This window comes from Ctenocephalides felis, unplaced genomic scaffold (assembly GCF_003426905.1).
Source record: "Ctenocephalides felis isolate EL2017-DRISC unplaced genomic scaffold, ASM342690v1 CF-g0.4_SCAFFOLD_01492, whole genome shotgun sequence".
NCBI lineage: Eukaryota > Metazoa > Arthropoda > Insecta > Siphonaptera > Pulicidae > Ctenocephalides > Ctenocephalides felis.
Window position 1 is genome coordinate 58,069,104 of NW_020537646.1, and position 20,309 is coordinate 58,089,412.

The 20,309-nt window shown below is 33.6% G+C and overlaps 1 protein-coding gene and 1 pseudogene across 1 annotated transcript in view; both read left to right on the plus strand.

The window, feature by feature from the left end:
- The window catches only part of LOC113371666 (neuropilin and tolloid-like protein 2), a 658,950-nt gene that overhangs the window by 89,915 nt on the left and 548,726 nt on the right, over positions 1–20,309 (plus strand). The gene's annotated exons all lie outside the window — the stretch shown is intronic.
- Positions 9,167–11,182, plus strand: LOC113370131 (annotated as a pseudogene).

Consider the following 20,309-nt stretch of genomic DNA (forward strand, 5'->3'; position numbering starts at 1 on the left):
ATATAATCATTTTTATAGATTGCAAAATGAAAATAAAAAAATAAATGTTATTTTTTATTCATATTATTTAAATTCAGAACCAAAATTTGGTATTGATCAAAGGGACATTTTGTCGAATAACATTTTCCCAGTTATAATTTCCCAGAATTTATCGAAGAATAGATAGAAATATATGAGAGCCCGGGGTTAACAAAGTCCAACACCAATGTGTCAAAAACCACTAAAGTTAAGCATTGTTTAACAACAACATTTGAAAGTAGAGGGAAAAAGATGTATAGCCAGCTATAACTTTGATTCTGATGACTTTGCTATCGGCAGATAAACGGTAATCTTTGAAAATCCATAATAAAAGTATTTTATTCTGTTGGTAGTTTTTTTTAGCATTAGTTAAAAATGTAATTGTTTTGTAAAATACGTTTAAAATTAAAATAAGACATTAAACCTGTTTGCCACCTGGCCGTTACAAGTTACTCCGCCTATAGGGTAAAAAAGTCTAGATAACAAATTTTTTAAAGGCAGCAAAAAAGCACCTTTCTACAATGATGAAGTAGCTGACAGTTTTACTGAACGTTGTCAGATAATTGTTCGTTTGAAATGTGTTATTTGTTGCGATATAATTGGTTTGATTTATATAATATCATTAATATTTGCTCAAAGTCAAATTGGACCCTCGTGCCTTGCCCTGCTCTACATATATACTTTTTATTAAATTTACTTTAATTGATCGAATGTTACTTGAAACTTTTCAAAAAGCAGGATAAAGAAGAAATACTTAATTCATTTTTTATCTCACCTTGTAGAAATTTGATTTTTTTATAAGCTCAGTAATATTATTTATAATTACACACAAAATCCAGAATCTAAAAAGAATCTGAAAAATTTGAAACGTAATCAATAAGACGAAAGACCAAGAAAGATTTGGATTGGATTATACCATGTTTTCTATAGAAAGTGTATAAAACTTCCAGTTTGATTGTGTTGACAAAATATAGACAAACTAATGGGATTTATTGTTTTTATAATACCTCACTGTTTATAGCATTGAAGCAACACATCCTTATACACCTAAAGTATTAATATTTTTGATTCTCTAGAAATTGTTTAGAATATACCTTACTTAGCAAAACAACGTTTGCCGGATCAGGTAGTTTTTAATAAATTTAATTTAATTCATGGAACGTTACCTAAAACTTTTCAAAATGCAGGTTGAAAAAGAAATATTTAATTTATTGTCTACCTCTCCTCGAAGAAATTTGAAAATTTTGTTTGAGTTCAGTAGAAAGAATCATTTACAATTATACACAAAATCCATAACTCAAAAAGAATCTAAAAACTTTGAAACGTAATCAGTATTCAATTAAAATTGGAGTTTATAATGACTGTATAAGTAAGTCGTAAGACAAAAAAAACTTTGATTGAATTATACCACGTCTTCATTAGAAAGTGTATAAAACTTTCAGTTTGATTGTTTTAATAACTAGATGACCCGACAGACGTTGTCATGCCCACATCTACGTTTTTCCAGTATCCTATACTAATAATTACCGTTCAGTCAAAAATAATAATAATTGTTTTTTTAGTTACTATTTACACCAATATATGAGTGATGTTGAATGTGGAACTGCTTCAAATAAAATGATGACTCACAATTCCCACAGTTAACACTTTAATTATTCCTTTAACAAATATTAAAATATGTTCAATAAAATTGTATATTGAAAATTATACACTGCAATTTATTATACAATACTTTTAGTTAATAGTTATACAATATTTTTAGTCATACCTGTAGATGTGGATGTATAAATTGATGAATTTTTTGTTTATTCACGACTAAAACATTGATTTTCCAAAATTTTCGCTCAAAAATAATCATCTACCTTTATGATATATTTATGGTCATAGCATAAAAAGTCTTTTAAAAGGTATATGGCGTCTCCTGACACCTAGCGGTGAGAGTAACAACTAGAAACGCCAATACCAACTTCATAGACACGTTGCGTGTGAAGAACGTCGCAAACTGTCAAGTTGGCGACGGCGCATCGTGCAACACTTGCGTGGGCTCGAGGAATGCGAAAAATGCAGTCTCACTCTCTTGTGCATCAACCCTTGGAAGTGTGAAGATATAAACCTAACCTAAATACATTTTATATCAGTGAAATACTTTATACTTATTTTGTTATTATAAATTAAACTTATATACACGTTATTCAGTTCTTTTAATTATAAATATAAATTATATATAGACCCAACATCTATATAATTGGTGACCGCGACTGAGAAAAAACGTGGCTGAATTCTGATCTTGATACTACAAGCGAGGTATACTATATCATTAATAATGTCTTCACCCGCAAACACTGAAGCCTCACAAGATCTAAATCGATCGCTCATCGATTTTGATGAAACTCAAGTTCGCACGCCATGTGCGAGCAACTCCAACCAAGTGAACAATGATTTAAAAACGGAACAAATTTACAACGTGGACAGGCATACAATAACCCCGTTCATGGAAGATGCTCCTGATCTATGGTTCCTGTTGATTGAGACAGAGTTTCTTGGAGATAGGATCAAATCCGACCATGCGAAGTACACGGCGGTATTGCGTGCTCTGGACAGGTCCACTTTACACCTGGTAAGCGATGTGTTGCGAAATCCGCCAACCGAAAATAAATACAACACGTTGAAGAGCATAATCCTAGACCGAGTATCCGAGTCGAGGTCAAAGCAAGTAGACAAATTGTTAACAAACGTTGTCCTAGGTGACAAAAAGCCATCCCAGCTACTACGGGAAATGATTGACCTGGCTCGGAGTGGAATCTCGGAGGATATCATCCATAAACTTTGGTTGGACAGACTCCCACAACACATCCGGCCTCTACTGCTTGTATCGAAAAACATTGGGCTACAAGCCATTGGCGAGATGGCAGACAGGCTTGTAGATACTTGTGGACTGCCATCATCGGTGATGGCCACAGCGAGCAGAGCACCTGAACCAAGAAGTGACCGCACCCAAGAAATTCTGCTTGCCATGATGCAGAAACTAAATGCCTTGACGACAGAAGTGGAGAATTTAAAACATAGCAGAGAACATGACGAGAGAAGCAGGACCAGAAGTCACTCCAGGCACAGGAGAGGGAGATCAAAGACGCCGTCCAAATCACAGCTATGCTTTTACCATAGCAGGTTTGGAGAGAAGGCTACCAAATGCATAGAACCCTGTTTGGTTAAGACTCTCCTGAAGCCGGAAAACTAAAGTCACCATCAACACCAGGAGCAAGTAATGATGGTGATATTAATTCTGTCTGTCCAGAGCTCCGACTATGTGTGACAGACAGAAAAACACGGATAAATTTTCTTATAGACTCTGGCTCCGTTCTCTCGATTTTTCCAGCTAGCAAGTTTGCAACCGGTCGTGCCAAGGAAGAGATTGTTCTGTATGCAGCCAATTCCAGCCGAATATCCACCTATGGAAAGCGGACTCTCGAGCTGGACCTTTCGATGCGCAGACCCTTCACTTGGCAATTCACAGTAGCAGATGTGGCAACAGCCATAATCGGAGCAGACTTGCTAAGCTACTACAATTTACTAATAGACCTGAAAGGCAAAAGACTAATTGATTCAACGACAGGCTTAGCCTCTGATGGCAAAGTGCTGAAGACCCAGAACATTAACATTTCCACAATTAACCCACACCAACCTTTCAGGAGCTTACTAAACAAATATATAACAATCACTAGAACGCCACAGAGACTAACAATTAAACCATCTCCTTTTGCACACAGGATTACCACAACAGGTCCACCAGTTGCTGCCCGGTTCAGGAAGATTTTTGGCGAAAAAGCATCAGCTGCAAAAGCCGAGATACAAAATCTCCTGAACAGGGGCATTTTGAGACCTTCAAGCAGTCCGTGGGCAAGTCCAATACATATGGTATCAAAAAAGGATGGATCTTATAGACTCTGTGGTGACTATAGAAAACTTAATTCAAGCACGCAACCAGACAAATATCCTCCTCCACTAATCAGTGATGTTTTTACAAACCTGCACAATAAAACAATTTTTTCAACAATAGATCTTGCTAAAGCGTATCATCAGGTGCCGATGCATGAAGAGGACATACAGAAGACTGCCATCATAACTCCATGGGGATTATATGAGTACCTCTGCATGCCTTTTGGACTGAAGAATGCCACTCAGACATTCCAGCGCTACATAAACCACATATTCCAAGACATTGACTTTGTGTTTATATATGTGGATGATATTCTGGTTATGTCTGAGAACATGGAGCAACACCATCGCCACCTGCAGATAGTTTTTGAGCGTTTGCAAGAACATTCTCTAACCATCAACACCAACAAATGCGTCCTAGGCAAGTCCCAAGTAGATTTTCTGGGTTACAAGCTCAGTGAGAAAGGCTATTCTCCAGCTACAGACCGGGTGGACAAGATTTTGAACTTCCCACAGCCAACAACAGTTCTGGAACTGCGTAGGTTTCTGGGAATGCTGAATTATTACAGGAAATCAGTCCCAAAAGCAGCCAAACTGCAAGCACCGCTGAACAGTTACCTACGTAGTTCAGTCAAGAAGGATAAAACACCTGTCATTTGAAACCCAGAATCTCTGCAAGCCTTTGAGGACGTAAAGAATGCTCTTGCAAACGCCGCTTTACTTCATTATCCAGCTGCTGCAACAAATATATGTTTAGTAACAGATGCGTCAACAACAGCCATTGGAGCCACTCTGGAGCAGGAAGAAAATGGTGCATGGCACCCTATAGGTTTCTACTCCAGAAAGCTCACATCCACGGAACAGAGGTATTCAACATATGACCGAGAGCTTCTAGGCATCTTTGCGGCCATAAAATATTTTGAATACCTGCTGGAAGGTAGGCATTTCATTATCAAGACAGACCACAAACCCATCACATATGCATTTCAGCAGAGACCTGAAAAGGCGTCGGACAGACAGCGTAGGCAATTGGAATACATATCCCAGTTCTCTACTGAAATTGTGTATGTGAAAGGTGAAGAAAATGTAGTGGCAGATACATTATCAAGAATTAACACTATTGAAATGCCTACCAGACTGTCGGCTGAACAAATATGTATAGAGCAAAGCTTGGATCCAGAAATGCAGGAGCTGCTTGGTGGAGAAACTTCTCTTAGATTACACAAATTAACATTGGATGGTTTTCCGATCTATTGTATAATTGAGTCAAACTTTGTTAAACCTTATCTCCCACAGAGCCTCCGCAAAACTGCATTCGACGTAGTCCATGGTATTTCTCATCCAAGCATCAGGACCACATCCAGGGAGGTACGCAGCCGGTATGTATGGCCTGGAATTGGAAAGGATGTTGCTACTTGGACTCGTCAATGCATATCCTGTCAAAAGTCCAAAATCCATAAACATAATCATTTCAATCCTTTGCACATCCCTATTCCTGATGAAAGATTCTCTCATATTCATATTGACATAATTTCCTTACCCAATACTAATGGTTTTCCTTACTGCTTAACAATTATTGACAGATTTACAAGATGGCCGGAAGCCATTCCACTGAGAGACATCACAGCTGAGACAGTCACGCAAGCATTGTTTACGTGCTGGATTTCCAGATTTGGTACACCAACTACAATAACATCAGACTAAGGCACGCAGTTTGAGTCATCTCTCTTCAAGTCCTTGGCACAGGCAGTTGGTGCAAGGAAAGCACGTACGACAGCATACCACCCTCAAGCAAATGGATTGGTAGAACGTTGGCACAGAACCCTAAAAGCTGCACTGATGTGTTCTTCTGAACCGTGGATCAAGACACTACCCTACGTACTACTTGGTCTACGGAATTCATTCAAAGAAGACATCAAGACATCAGCAGCAGAGATGGTTTACGGAACCACATTGAGACTTCCAGGTGATTTTTTCAATACATCTAATAACTCACAGAATCCACAGGTCTTTCTAGAGAATCATCGCCGAATCATGTGTGCATTGAAACCAACTCCAACAGCCCACCACAACAAATCCAAGATTTTCATTTTGAAAGATATGGGCACATGCACACATGTATTCCTCAGAGCAGATCATGTACGAAAGCCCTTGGAACCACCTTACAGAGGACCCTATGAAATACTTGAGCGAGTTTCTGATAGGATTTACAAACTTCGCGTTAATGGGGCCGCAAAGAACTTCGCTGTTGAAAGGCTAAAACCAGCATATATAAATAAAACAGATGCAGATTACGGATCATTTTCTCAACCACTTCATACACATCCCTGGGAGTCATCAAAGGAACCTACAAAGAAAACAGCCAAAAGAAAGTTGCGTTCAATATTTGACAACACACATTTAACCTTATTTCTATTCTGACAGAAAGCTTGCTTTCATCTTGGGGGGAGTGCTATGGCGTCTCCTGACACCTAGCGGTGAGAGTAACAACTAGAAACGCCAATACCAACTTCATAGACACGTTGCGTGTGAAGAACGTCGCAAACTGTCAAGTTGGCGACGGCGCATCGTGCAACACTTGCGTGGGCTCGAGGAATGCGAAAAATGCAGTCTCACTCTCTTGTGCATCAACCCTTGGAAGTGTGAAGATATAAACCTAACCTAAATACATTTTATATCAGTGAAATACTTTATACTTATTTTGTTAATATAAATTAAACTTATATACACGTTATTCAGTTCTTTTAATTATAAATATAAATTATATATAGACCCAACATCTATAGGTATAACAAATTCAGAAAGCATTGATATATAGCAGTCGCTGTAAGGTATAATATCACCTGGATTTTTCTTACCTAAAAAAATTGCTTCAATAATTTTCAAATTTTAAATTTCAAATATTGTCTATAATTTTTATAATTTCGTATCATATTTTAACTGGCTTTTAGTAATTTTAATATCTAAATTACATTTTTCTCACTAATAATTCAATATACATTATTACTTAAGTTCATATTTGAAGGGAACCAATTTGTCAAATCCTGTTCTCATGTGCTCTAATCAACCTACGACCAGCAAAACTATTACAGTAAATGAAAAGAAAAAAAACTTGTAATTTACTATTTTAAAGGTAATGGCAAATGACAGTCTTTTCAATACCATCCTTGGACTTCAATAAACATTTAAAAAAAAGAATTGGCCAATTGGTTTTATTGTTTTTATAATAGCTCATATTTCATATTAGCTCATTGTCTATAGCACTCAAACAACACATCCTTACACATTTAAAACTATTTGGTATTGGTATTTTGCCTTGAGGCAAGTTACATGAACTTCCCGATATGAGTAAATAATTGACTGAATCTATAAAAAATAAATTAATTTATGAGTGATTAAAAGTATTCCGAGTGGATTTATTACACATATTTGAAAACGAATATTACTCGAACGAATACTTTCGGAGTATTATCTAAAAGCAAATTTTAACAAATCAACAATTTTTATAATTGAACCAGTTTTCGCAGGACTTTAATGGTTTAGTATGTTCATTAAGACCAAGTACTCTATCGTTATACCAAGTCAATTGTATAATTTTAATTTTAACAAACGTCAAAAAAACTACTCATTTTCTCAAACTTTGATGATTTTTTAAAATTAAACTACTTGTCGTAAGGCCGTAATATTTCAAGTTTTATAAGACCACGATATATATCGCCAAAAAAAGTTTATTAAAAATCGTTTAATTTTTTTTTTCAACAGTTAATTACAAGAGAACGGCTCTGTAGAATTTCACCTAAAACTAATCAGTATCATTCCCAACTAATATCTTCCGAACAGTTTTTGATTTTTTGTAATCGATTCGGTAGTATGAGCTTAAATGTGGACGAAAAGTTTAACACTTTTCTCCAAATTACAAAGAAACGGCTCGGCAGATTGTCGCACAAATCTGACGTCATTTGTCCTCATGTTTGTTAAAATTAAAATTAGATGATTTACTTGGCATAACAATAGATTACTTGGTCTTAATGAACATACTAAACTATTAACGTCCTACGAAAATTGGTTCAATTATAAAAATTATTGATTTGTGAAAATTTGCTTTTAGAAAATACTCCGAGCTAACGTGTTTGTTCATTTTTAATTATGTGTAATAAATCCTCTCGGAATACTTCTAATCACTGATAAATTAATTTGTTCATTAACTTCCCGAAAGAGAAGTTTATGTTTTCATCGAAAAATCCGAATTGCTAATTTTATGTTTTCTCGACGTTTCAACCCATTTTGAATCAAATGAGACCAAATTCGGAAAAAGTATGTGTGTGTGAGTGTGTGAACAGATTTTTTGCCGTAAATCGACGTTTTCTCAAAAACGGCCGGACCGATTTCAAAAATTTAAAAGCCATTCGATGTATCTCGATGACGACTAGCGTTTCTAAGTTTTGTGCGATGATCGGCCGAGCCGTTTCTTTGTAAATCGCAGAAAAGTGAAAAAAATTTCGTCCACGTTTTAGACCGCAATTCTGAATTGATTTTGAAAATTCAAAAACTGTTCCAAACATATTGGTTGGGAATCGACCTGATTAGTTTTTGTTAAAGATCGGCCGGGCCGCTTTCTTGTAATAAGGTGTTAAAAAAATTTTTTTCGACGATTTTCACGATTTTTTTTGACGGTACATACCATAGTCTTCAAGGTCATACTAAAACATTACCGCCCTACGACAACTCGTCTCGTTTAGCTTTAAAAATTCGTCAAAGTTTGCAAATATTGGTATCGTTTTTTTGGCATTTGTCAAAATTAGATCTTTCTTCGACGTTTGCTCAAAAACGCCTGAACCGATTTCAGAAATTTAAAAGCCATTAGATATATCTCAATGAGCACTATAGTTTGTCAGTTTTGTGAGACGATCTGCCGAGCCGTTTCTTTGTAATTTGAAAAAGAGTGTTAAACTTTTCGTCCACATTTAAGATCATTCTACCTAATCGATTTTAAAAAATCAAAAACTGTTCGAAAGATATTAGTTGGGAATAATACTGATTAGTTTTAGGTGAAAATCTACACAGCCGTTTTCTTGTAAAAAACTGTTGAAAAAAAAAAATTAAGCCGATTTTTATAAAACTTTATCATAATCAAGTTAAAACAGTTTTTAAAATTTAACAATACAGATTTGATTTTAGAAAAAATATTTTTTACTAAATCATTCAAAACTTTATGTTTAACCATGGGCATAGTTGTGAGGGTGACCATAAACATGATAACACCCCCGAAATGAAGCTACATTACTGTGGAAGTAGTTATAAATATAAAATCCATTGATATAAAAATATAAACAATTTATTGACTATAAAATGATATGAATTCAAATTGACTATAGAATGATTATGCTATGAAAATATGACAAATCATTTTCGTTTTTCCTCGATGTCTAGCTTGCTTGATTCCCCACACGCTCCCTGCCCAGTGTTGACCTCACGGTTTAAAAAATACTGGGAAACACGTTATAAATATATGGTGGGAAAGCCGATTATAGCAGTGTTGTGGTACTGGTCAATTAGTAATTCATCCAATGGAATAAATGACAGTTTCGTCGGCAGATCCACCGTATGGTAGGTAATTCGACATTCCATCATCTTCATACTCTGCATATGGTTCTGAATATAAATCATGTGGCAAATTTCCTGAACCTCGATGTCTTGGTGAACTTCGAATATTCAGCCTCGATCTACTGTTTTAATTTTTATTTCTACAATATTTTGGGTAAACAGATGGCGCTCTGTAAGAATATGAATTTTCGCAATGATTAAAATAATCTTGTCGACTTCAGTAGTCTTTTGGATCATACATCGGATTCTCGAATCTGATGTAATTCGAAGGAGAGCGTATTGAAGAGTCAACATCTTGACCAGATGCAGTTCCAAAGTTTAATGCATCAAAAGACGATTTGGTGAGTTAACGGACAAAGAGAGGTTGAATTGCGATTCCAATGAACTATTTGATAGGAATTCAATTCATGACCCAAAGTCTAGGCTCAGAATTAATTTTTGTGCCAGCAATAAACACTGAGGTCTGGGTATACAAAATGGGTATACAACAGGAGTCCGGTGTCAGGGAGTAAATGCGATGAGCCGAGGACTGGACGTACCTTATAAGTAGTCACGGAAGACCAGTGATTATGATACTGCATCAAAGTCTACATTTTTTCAAATTCCGATTTATGCTCCTTCTCTGTCTTCATCACAAACGTTGTAGGTCACCAGTGTAGAAGTAGTTATGAATATAAAAATATGAAATTCATTGGTATAAAAATATAAACAATTTTTTGCTATAAAATTTTATGATATGAAAATATGACAAATCATTTTTGTTTTTCCTCGATGTCTAGCTTGCTTGATTCCCCACAGTACAGTATAGTTTATACGAAAAAATAGATATTGAAAATTTGGAATGCTTAAATGAAACCAATGAGGGAAGCGGAAAATTTTTAAACCTTGGGAAGAAAAGTTGAATTTTGAAAATTACATGGAAAGCGATGCTAATGAAGAACTCTTATTTACTATCCCTTTTACGGGAGATATTAAATTGAAAGGATTGATAATTATCAATGATGCAGAAGAATCCCATTTAGCAAAACTTAGATTATATAAAAATCGGCCACATATGACATTTGATGATACTGCTGTTGCACCAGATCAAGAATTTGAATTGCATAGAGATGATACAGGCACTCTAGAATATCCCACTAAAGTAGTGACATTTTCATCTGTTCGTCATCTGACAATTCACATACCAGGAAATTTTGGAAGTGTTTCCACGAGAGTTTATTATATTGGACTTCGAGGAGAATATACTAAAGGTCATAAACATGCTGTGACAATTTGAACTTATGAATCTGCTCCCAATGTAAGCGATCATAAAGCAGATAATGTAGAATCAGTTTCTAAACAAGTTCAGTTAATTATTTCTTACGTTTTTAAATTATTTAATAAAAATTACTCATTATTTAATAAAAATTTCACTAGCTTGTTCTTTTGCAAAATTTTTAGAAATTCGTCTAATTGTTCGTTTTACGTTATTTTACCACCATTGCGTTATATTATTATAGCTTGCATATTTTATCATTTTTTGCAGCTTTTCTTTAAAAATGACATCAAAATCATTGTCCTGCAAAATCTTTGTTTATCTTCCAATAGCCTCGTCCAAATGTTGGTATTGACTGAGCCGATTTAATTTTCAAAATAACAGCGTTATGATCTGAGAATGCAATTGGAATTATTTTTCAATCAACGATATTTTTTATTAAAACTTCATCAACATAAAAATGATTTATTCTTGAACCCGAATTTCCTCTAATAAAAGTATACTCATTCTTATTTTTATTCTTCTTTTCCCAAACGTTTTTTAATTTTAGTTGTGTCACTACTCTTTTCAAACCACCGCTAAAATTTCCTTTACTTTTTTGATCTTTGGCATCAATTATGCAATTAAAATCTCCAGCTAAAACTAAACTTGTATTATTACTGCCTATTACACTAGCCATGTCTATTTCAAATAATCTTTCCCTCTGTGCACGTTTTCCATTTCCTGCACATTCATATATATTTAGAAAATTAATCCCATCAATATTTGCCCTAATAATCTTGAATTTTCATGCATCTTAATGTTTTTAACTGTTAATCCATATCTAGTTAAAATTGCTGTGCCTCTTTTTTTCATTTATAATAATTATATTTTGATATGGCTTAAAAAAACTTAAATCAAATTCATTAATTTCCTGCAAAAAAATAATATCTAAATCGTTGTCCATTATAATTTTTTTTAAAAGTGTTTTTGTCGTCAAACTTCTCATTCCATTTACATTTATTGTCGCAATTATTCTAATTTTGTCATCGGTCATTGTAGTGGTTTATTGAGTTACTAGATGTTTTAAATTTTTTGAGTTTGAATGCTGTTTTAATGCTCTGGATTTTCCCCATATTCTTTGTTATATTTAACCGAGTCATCTATCATATTTTTATCTTTTTCTTGAGTGAAGGACATAAAAAAATTATTAGAAATTAGTAATACAATTAGTTATTTTGAAGCAATATTGAAAGAAGCGGTAATAAACCATAATAACATCGATGGAATGTGGGACATAATTAAAGAAAATAAAGCTACTACCAGGAAACAATATGACATTAGAAACGAAGGTATCAAAATAAGATCTAAAACCTTACATATTTCTGAACAGTCTAAGAAAAACGAAATGAAGAAAATAAAAATATTAAAACTTTGAATATTACAAAAAATGAAACTTTAAATAATACTAAGCAAATTATTGAAGAATTCGATCAAATATTTAAACTAGTGGGGCGCATGGCATCGTGCCTTGAGGAAAATTGCTGGAACTTCCCGTACCAAAAATTTTTTTTTTTAAAAAGATTAACATTTTTGAAAAAAAAAAATACTCTGAAAAAATTAGATTTTTGAGAAACTATAAATTTTTGACAGAAATTTACTTTTTTTTTAAAACTTTTCGTCCACATTTAAGCTCATTCTACCGAATCGATTTTAAAAAATCAAAAACTGTTCGAAAGCTATTAGTTGGGAATAATACTGGCTAGTTTTAGATGAAAATCTACCGAGCCGTTTTCTTGTAATTAACTGTTGAAAACAAAATTTAGCCGATTTTTATGAAACTTTCTTCGGCGATGTATATCATGGTCTTATAGAACTAACTGAAATATTGCGGCCTTACGACAAGTAATTTAATTTAAAAAATTCATCAGAGTTTGAGAAAATGAGTAGTTTTGTTGACGTTTGTTAAAATTAAAATTAGAGGATTTACTTGGTATAATGATAGATTACTTGGTCTTAATGAACATACTAAACCATTAACGTCCTATGAAAATTGGTTCAATTATAAAAATTATTGATCCGAGTTAACGTGTTTGTTCGTTTTCAATTATGTGTAATAAATCATCTCGGATTACTTCTAATCAATCATAAATTAATTTGTTTATTATTGATTACGTCGATTATTAACACATATCTGGAAGTTCATGTAACTTGCCTCAAGGCTAAATACCAATACCAACTAGTTATTTTAGTTATAATAATTTAGAATTAATTTATAATTTGGAGGTAAATTTTTGTACATAACTGATAAATAAAGTAAATAGAAAAAAACTTGAAAAAAATAGGATGAATCCATAACATGATTTAATCCATAACATTAAATAATGATAATAAAAAGATAATAAAACACTGCAGATTAACATAACAATTATTGATTTTTAAATTCAGTATCTTTATCCGATAGTTAATATTTTTTTTTTTTTATATTATTTCATTAAGTAATTACAACTGTCTATAAATATGACATCTAGTAATTTTTATGATTATTATAAATAGAAAGGGCATATCAGGCCGCCCAGTGGTGGTCCTAATATTATTGTTGTTAAACTAAGGTAGATTTGATCTAGGTAGTCTTAAAAACTAAACAAATTAAACTATACATATTAGATAAAACAAAACGAAACAAACAAAAAAAAAAAATAATAATAATAATAATAATAATAATAATCTTCTAATCTAAACTAATCTAGTTTAAACATAGGAGTAGGTCTACATTATTTCTAAACGATAACTTAAAAACCTTATTGTGCTAACTGAATAAGTTTTGTTCTCTTCAGTCTGTAATCGAAAGTTGTGTCGTATAATTTGGCTGCAAGTTCGTTGCTGTGATTGTCAATATTTTGTTTGTGTCTCATTGAATAGTTTTTAATTTCTTCTGTGACTGTGGCTGTGCAAGTGTCTTGATGTATCATCCAGTTGGGGACATATCTGGGAGCTCCCACTGCTTGTCTTAAGAGTTTGTTCTGGAACCTTTGTATGATTTGAATGTTACTTTTTTTGGCGGATCCCCATAGTTGAACTCCGTATGTCCAAACTGGTTTTATGATGGTTTTGTACAACAAAATCTTGTTGTAGGCTGATAGTTCTGATTGCCTACCCAACAACCAGTGTAAGGTTCTTCTTATGTGTTCCATGTGTGCCCGTTTAGCGGCTATGTGCTCTTTCCAGTTTAATTTCTTGTCTAGAATCATCCCCAGGTATTTGACTGTCTCTTTTGCAGGAATTGTGTGGTTGAAGATTCTAACTGGAGGACATGTGTCTTTGCGAAGGGTAAAGGTAACATGTACCGACTTGGAATTGTTGACTTCGATTCTCCACAGCTTAAACCATTGTTCCATTTTGTCCAGATGAACTTGAAGAAGTAATGATGCCATTTCGGGATTCTGATGCTGAGCGATAACGCACGTGTCATCTGCAAACATGGCTATATTGGTATTACAATTAACAGGAAAATCGGCTGTGTATAGAAGAAATAATGTTGGTCCCAGAACACTTCCTTGAGGAACTCCGGCTCTAATATTTCTCACTTCTGACTGAACACCATTTATGTAGACGTAAAATTTTCTGTTTTGTAAATAAGAGTTAAGTAAGATATATAAGTTATAGGGCAGACATTTTTTAAGTTTGTATAAGAGTCCTTTATGCCACACTTTATCAAAAGCTTTCGTAAGGTCTAGAAAAACTGCAGAGCAATAATTTTTTGAGTGAAGAGCTTCATTGACTGTATTAACTACTCTGTGGATTTGTTGGATTGTTGAATGCTGTTGTCGGAAGCCAAATTGATAGTTAGGTATTAAGTTTTTGTTATGTATTTCAGAGTTTATTCGTTTTAAAATAAGTTTCTCAAAGATTTTTGATACACAAGAAAGTAGACTTATTGGTCTATATGATGAAACTAAATGATGGTCTTTACCAGGTTTAGGAATTAAAATTATTTTAGCAGTTTTCCATGCTTCTGGAAAGCAACGAAGTCTAATTATTGCATTGAAGGTTATAACTAAATATCTTATCAACTTCTTGGGTGCTTCTTTTAGCATTCTTATTGTTATTTTGTCATGTCCTGGGGATTTTCCTGATTTGGATGATTTGATTAAACCGGAAATTTCTGAAAAGGTGGTTCTGTTAACACTGTTAGTAGTTCTTATATCCTGGTGGAGATAATCATTTATGAAGTCTTCTTCGCTACGACTGCATTGAGGAGGTGCCGGGTTAAAAGTTTCTTGTAAATAGTCAGCAAATAGTACGGCTTTTTCTTTGTGTGATCTTGCCCATGACTGATCAGGGTTTCTGATCGGTGGTACAGCCATAACTGGTTTCTTGAGTCGTTTGCATGCTTTCCACAGCGAATAATTCGTATCTTGAGTTGAAGATAGGTTGTTTAGGTAAGTCCTAATAGATTCATTTTTATAAGCATTAATTGTTGATTTTAAATTTTCGCAGGCTCTATTAAGTCTTTTCTTATCTTCGGGATGCCTAGTGACTTGCCATATTTTACGCAATCTTCTTTTGATGGCTATTTGTTTTTTTATTTCCAAAGGAATGCTGAGAGTCTTGCAATTAACATCTCTGGGTGTCGAAATAGTTGCTGCTTGTTGTAGAATAGTTGTTACTTGATTGATGGCATTGTTGACTTCATCTTCAGTTTTCAGGCGAATGTTGCAGTGTAGGTTATTTTCAATAAAAATTTTATAAGTTATCCAGTTTGTGTATTTATTGGTTAGTAATTGACTGTCAGCAACAATATTGAAGTTTTGAGAATACGTTAGTATTACTGGTGAGTGATCCGAATTTAGGTCCAGGCAGGATCGAACTTCTATAGAGCTTTCTTGGATATTTTTGGTTATAAAAAAGTCGAGCAAGTCTGGTAATTTGCTTAAGTCAGTGGGCCAATATGTGGGTTCGCCTGTGGATATTGAATTTAGGTTTAGCAGGTTCATTGCTTTGTGGAGCTCACGTCCTCTGGGTGTAGTTAGTCTCGATCCCCAGCATGTGTTTTTTGCATTATAATCTCCTCCAGCGATGAATACATTACCAATGGATTGAAAAAAGTTCAAGAACTGTTGCTGACAGATTGTAGGTCTAGGAGGGCAGTATATTGCTGAAAAAATAATGGTTTTCGGAAATATGTCAACAGCAATATTTGTTGCTTGCATGTAGTTAGTGGAAAATGATTCTAAAACAGTATGTCTGATCTTGTTTTTAATAATTATGGCTGATCCACCATGCGCTGTTCCATCCGGATGATTTGTGCTATACGTTTGGTAATTAGTAATACGAAAGTCCTTTTTGTCTGTGAGATGAGACTCAGATATAAGCATGATGTCGATGTTGTTGTTTATTAAAAAATATTTAAGCTCCTGTGTATGCTGACACAGACCATTGGCGTTCCATAAACATATTCTTAAAATCCCTGCCATTAAAACTTCCTGTTTAAAATTGTTGTGAGTATATTGAGCATTGTGCTCATTTGTTCGGTCAGTGTTTTGATCATTGTTTTGAGTTCATATAGGTCGTTATTGTTGTTGTTTGTTTTGTTTGTAGTAGACTCTTCAGTAGTCTCTTCAGCTGGGTGTGTATTTCCACGAGCAATCCTTGAGTACGAAACTCCAGGTACTGTTGTGTTACTGGTAAATTGCCTATTGGAAGTGAATTGCCTTTCCCGAGGAGCTGGATATTTTCTTTCGAGCTGTTCTTTATAAACCCTGCAGCCTTTGTAGTTAGCCGGATGATTTCCATTGCAGAGAACACATGTTACTCCGCTATTTATTTTGTCTGTCCATGAGCATTTTTTAGTTGGGTGTTCCTGAGCGCATTTCACGCAGCGGGGAGTTCTGTAGCAAAAATTTCTTGTATGTCCTAGCCTTTGACATTGTGTGCACTGGACTATTTCGCGAGAATATCGTTTGGCTTGAATTTCAACTTTTGTTTTGCATAAAAATTCAATTTTGTAAAAATCTTTATTATTTTCTTTTTGCTCCAGTTCTACCGAGAGAATATTTAGTGGGAATTTTGTATATCTGCTTCTGAGGAAAGAGATGTGTACGACTTTATGCCCTAGTTCTTCTATTTCTTTTTTTACCATGTCTAGGTCGGTGCTAAAGTGTAAGTTTTTAACCACGACTTTAAATGACCGTTTTGACTTATCTTGATAGGAATGCATCTGTGTTCCTCTTTCTTTCAGTTTGTTTAGAATAATATTATAAGTTTGTGCACTTTCAAGATTTATTTTCACTTGTGATGTTCCTATAGTTTTTAGTGTGTACTGTTTCTTGACTTCGCTTTCTAACAGTTCAATCAATGGCTTGATATTTCCCACTTTGTGAACAAAAATCGGTGGAGGTTTGATCGCTGTTTTATTTTGCACTTGTTTGTTTTGAGATGGTGAATTTTGATCAGATGTTTTTTCTAAAACTGCATAATAATTTCTGGTTGGAGTACTAGCTTTAAGCCAGTAGTCTTTCGTTACCACTACCTTGGCTTGTCTTCTTGAAGACTCCGTGGGTGTTGCTGCTCGTTTCTTGTGATTTACAACTTGCCAATCAACATTGGCATTAGATGTATTTGATTGATAGTTAATAGGATTAACAATAGGATCGTCAACAAACTCGTCGCTTTCCTCCATACTGTCGAAATCACTTTCATTATCATTATTTAAGGTTTCAAGCGCTTTATAAACGACTTTTGAGCACTCATGATGGCTGACCCCAGCCGGGGTCATGCTTCAAACACTGTTGTTTTCACTTGCACTATTTGACACTTCTATTGATAACAATGGCTTATCAGTAGTTTGATTATTGAATTCACGTACCCGTACAGGGTACGTAAATACTGCAGGTATAAAACCGGATTATTCGCAGGTATAACGGACGATGTGCACTGCTTCGTAGCTGAAGCAAAACTGGACGATAGTTAATATTGTTATAAAAATATTGAAAGGATTATGAAAAGCTTAGTAAAAGTTTTATGTAAATTTAGTATTTTTAAATAATAAAAATTTTGAAATTTAAAAAAATATTAAAATTTAGATTTCTTCGCTAATATCATTTTTTTTTTCAAAGTTTTCAGTATTTTTGCTAATTTTGAAATTTTTGAAACAAAACGATTTGAATTTTTTTGAAAATTTTAATATTTTAAAATACTGAACTGCGTTCCTTAAAATCTAATCATTTCACATAGCTATATATACACAATAGCTATTCACAAAATAAAAGTTGAACGCTTTCAAAGTCGAAGTACGTAAATCAAGTACACATTGATATTTACTTAACAAAATACAGCTTTTCTATTAGACACTAAAAGTATCGGCCGCAAAACAGTTTAGTCATCGCCGAAAAGGACATGCTCTATTCGTAAAATAGGGCAGGAATTTTCGAGGACATAGTCCGGCATGCACTAATCAGTAGTGCAGTAAACGGAGAGGAAAAAAGGGTATAACCACTGAATTTTTTTACTGTGCTCCGAATTGAATGAAATTTTGGAATTAGGTTCATCTTACCCTCAAGTTCAAAAGTGAAAACAATTCGTGTTGCGCCATCGTCCCTCGGGGGGATGACACCCCCTCTCAATTGTGTAATTAGATTTTTTCAAAATAACGTCGGAAATCGATAGAAGAACTAATTATAAGAAAAAAATGTCTTTTATAGTTTTTCAAAAAAACTAATACTTTTCAAGTTACTGGCCACTAAATTTTCATATATTTTTGGCGTTTTTCTTCGTTTTTTTGCAAATATAAAGTAAGTCACATTCCATTTAGAATTCACTTCATTATAGATATCTTGATGGATTCTCGCAGATTCACTACTTTAGTACAAACTATTTTCAGAAAACTCACGATTTTATAAAATGTTTTTTTTTTCAGTTTGCGCGACCGCGCAGTCTTTAAACATTCATAACTCTGTCAATTTTTGTGTGAAAGAAATATGATAAAAAACAATAATAAGCCAGAAAAATCCCTTTGATTTTTATCTATATGCTTTTATACGTATCTTTTATTCTTTTTGAGATATAATGAAAATAATTTTGATTTTTAAAAAAATTGGAAAAAAAAGATTTTATAAAATCGTGAGTTTTCTGAAAATAGTTTGTACTAAAGTAGTGAATCTGTTAGAATCCATCAAGATGTCTATAATGAAGTGAATTCTAAATGCAATGTGAATTACTTTAATTCTGGTGGAAATGGCGCTCATTAAACCATATAATTTAAAAGAAAAAAACTTGGTATATGCTTCTTATTTGCATGATAGCTCACTCACTTTACACGCAAAAAACTTGTAACAGCACTCATTTTAAAGCTTATGTTGAGCACTATAAAAACCCAATTTCACTGAAATGCATAAAATGTAAAACCTCGACACTAGATGGCTTTAAATACAATTAAATCTTGAACGAAGTAAAAAAGGACTTTGCTCTTTCAAATCTTGCTTAATATTTTTCCTAGAACACTTTATATAATACCGATTTATTAAGATTTTTATTGACATTATTTTGTTCATTACATGGTTTTCGTTACAATGTATATTGTAGAAGATATGTGCAGAATAACGAAGAAAAACGCCAAAAATATATGAATCTTTAGTGACCAGTAACTTGAAAAGTACTAGTTTTTTTTGAAAACTATAGAAAACATTTTTTTCTTATAATTAGTCCTTCTGTCGATTTCCGACGTTATTTCGAAAAAAATGTAATTACACAATTGAGAGGGGGTGTCATCCCCCCGCGGGGTGATGGCGCAACAAGAATTGTTCTCACTTTTGAACTTGAGGGTAAGATGAACCTAATTCCAAAATTTCATTCAATTCGGAGCACAGTAAAAAAATTCAGACCTAAAACGCTCCGTTTACTGCACTACAGGTAATCTGGCGTCGTGTACACCGTGCTGAAGTGTGATGTTAGGTTCAAAAAGACACAATTGAATCCCCTGTGAAAAAAAAAACGAAATAACTTTCCGAACAACCTTATACATTTGTTATATTATATATCAAGCAATTAATTATATAATATAACAATATAAGAACAATATAATGTTATAAGTTTATAAAATATAATTGAGGCTAAGTCTTTGGCAAATTGTATAGTATTCGTTTATAGTCTCCAGTTTATTTATCTTAATGTAAAACCAAATCTATTTTATCATTATATCAGATTAATGTTTAGTGTCAATTAGGTAACTGATCACGATTCAATATTGTTCTGCCCAGCTTTTTTTTCAATACTTATTGCTCGTTGGCACCCTCAGTAGTGATTGATTTAGTATGATCATTCAGTTATAAAATTACTTTTATCGCACTTTTAACCAGTATACAAATATTCACACTGCTACCAAAAATATTTTTTTGAGAATAAGTATAAATAATTTATTAAAAACATTTGACTCTTCCTTATTATATGTTATAACTATGTATTATAACTGTTTAAAGTATAATAAGTCATATAATTGTTGATGATTCCATATCCAAAA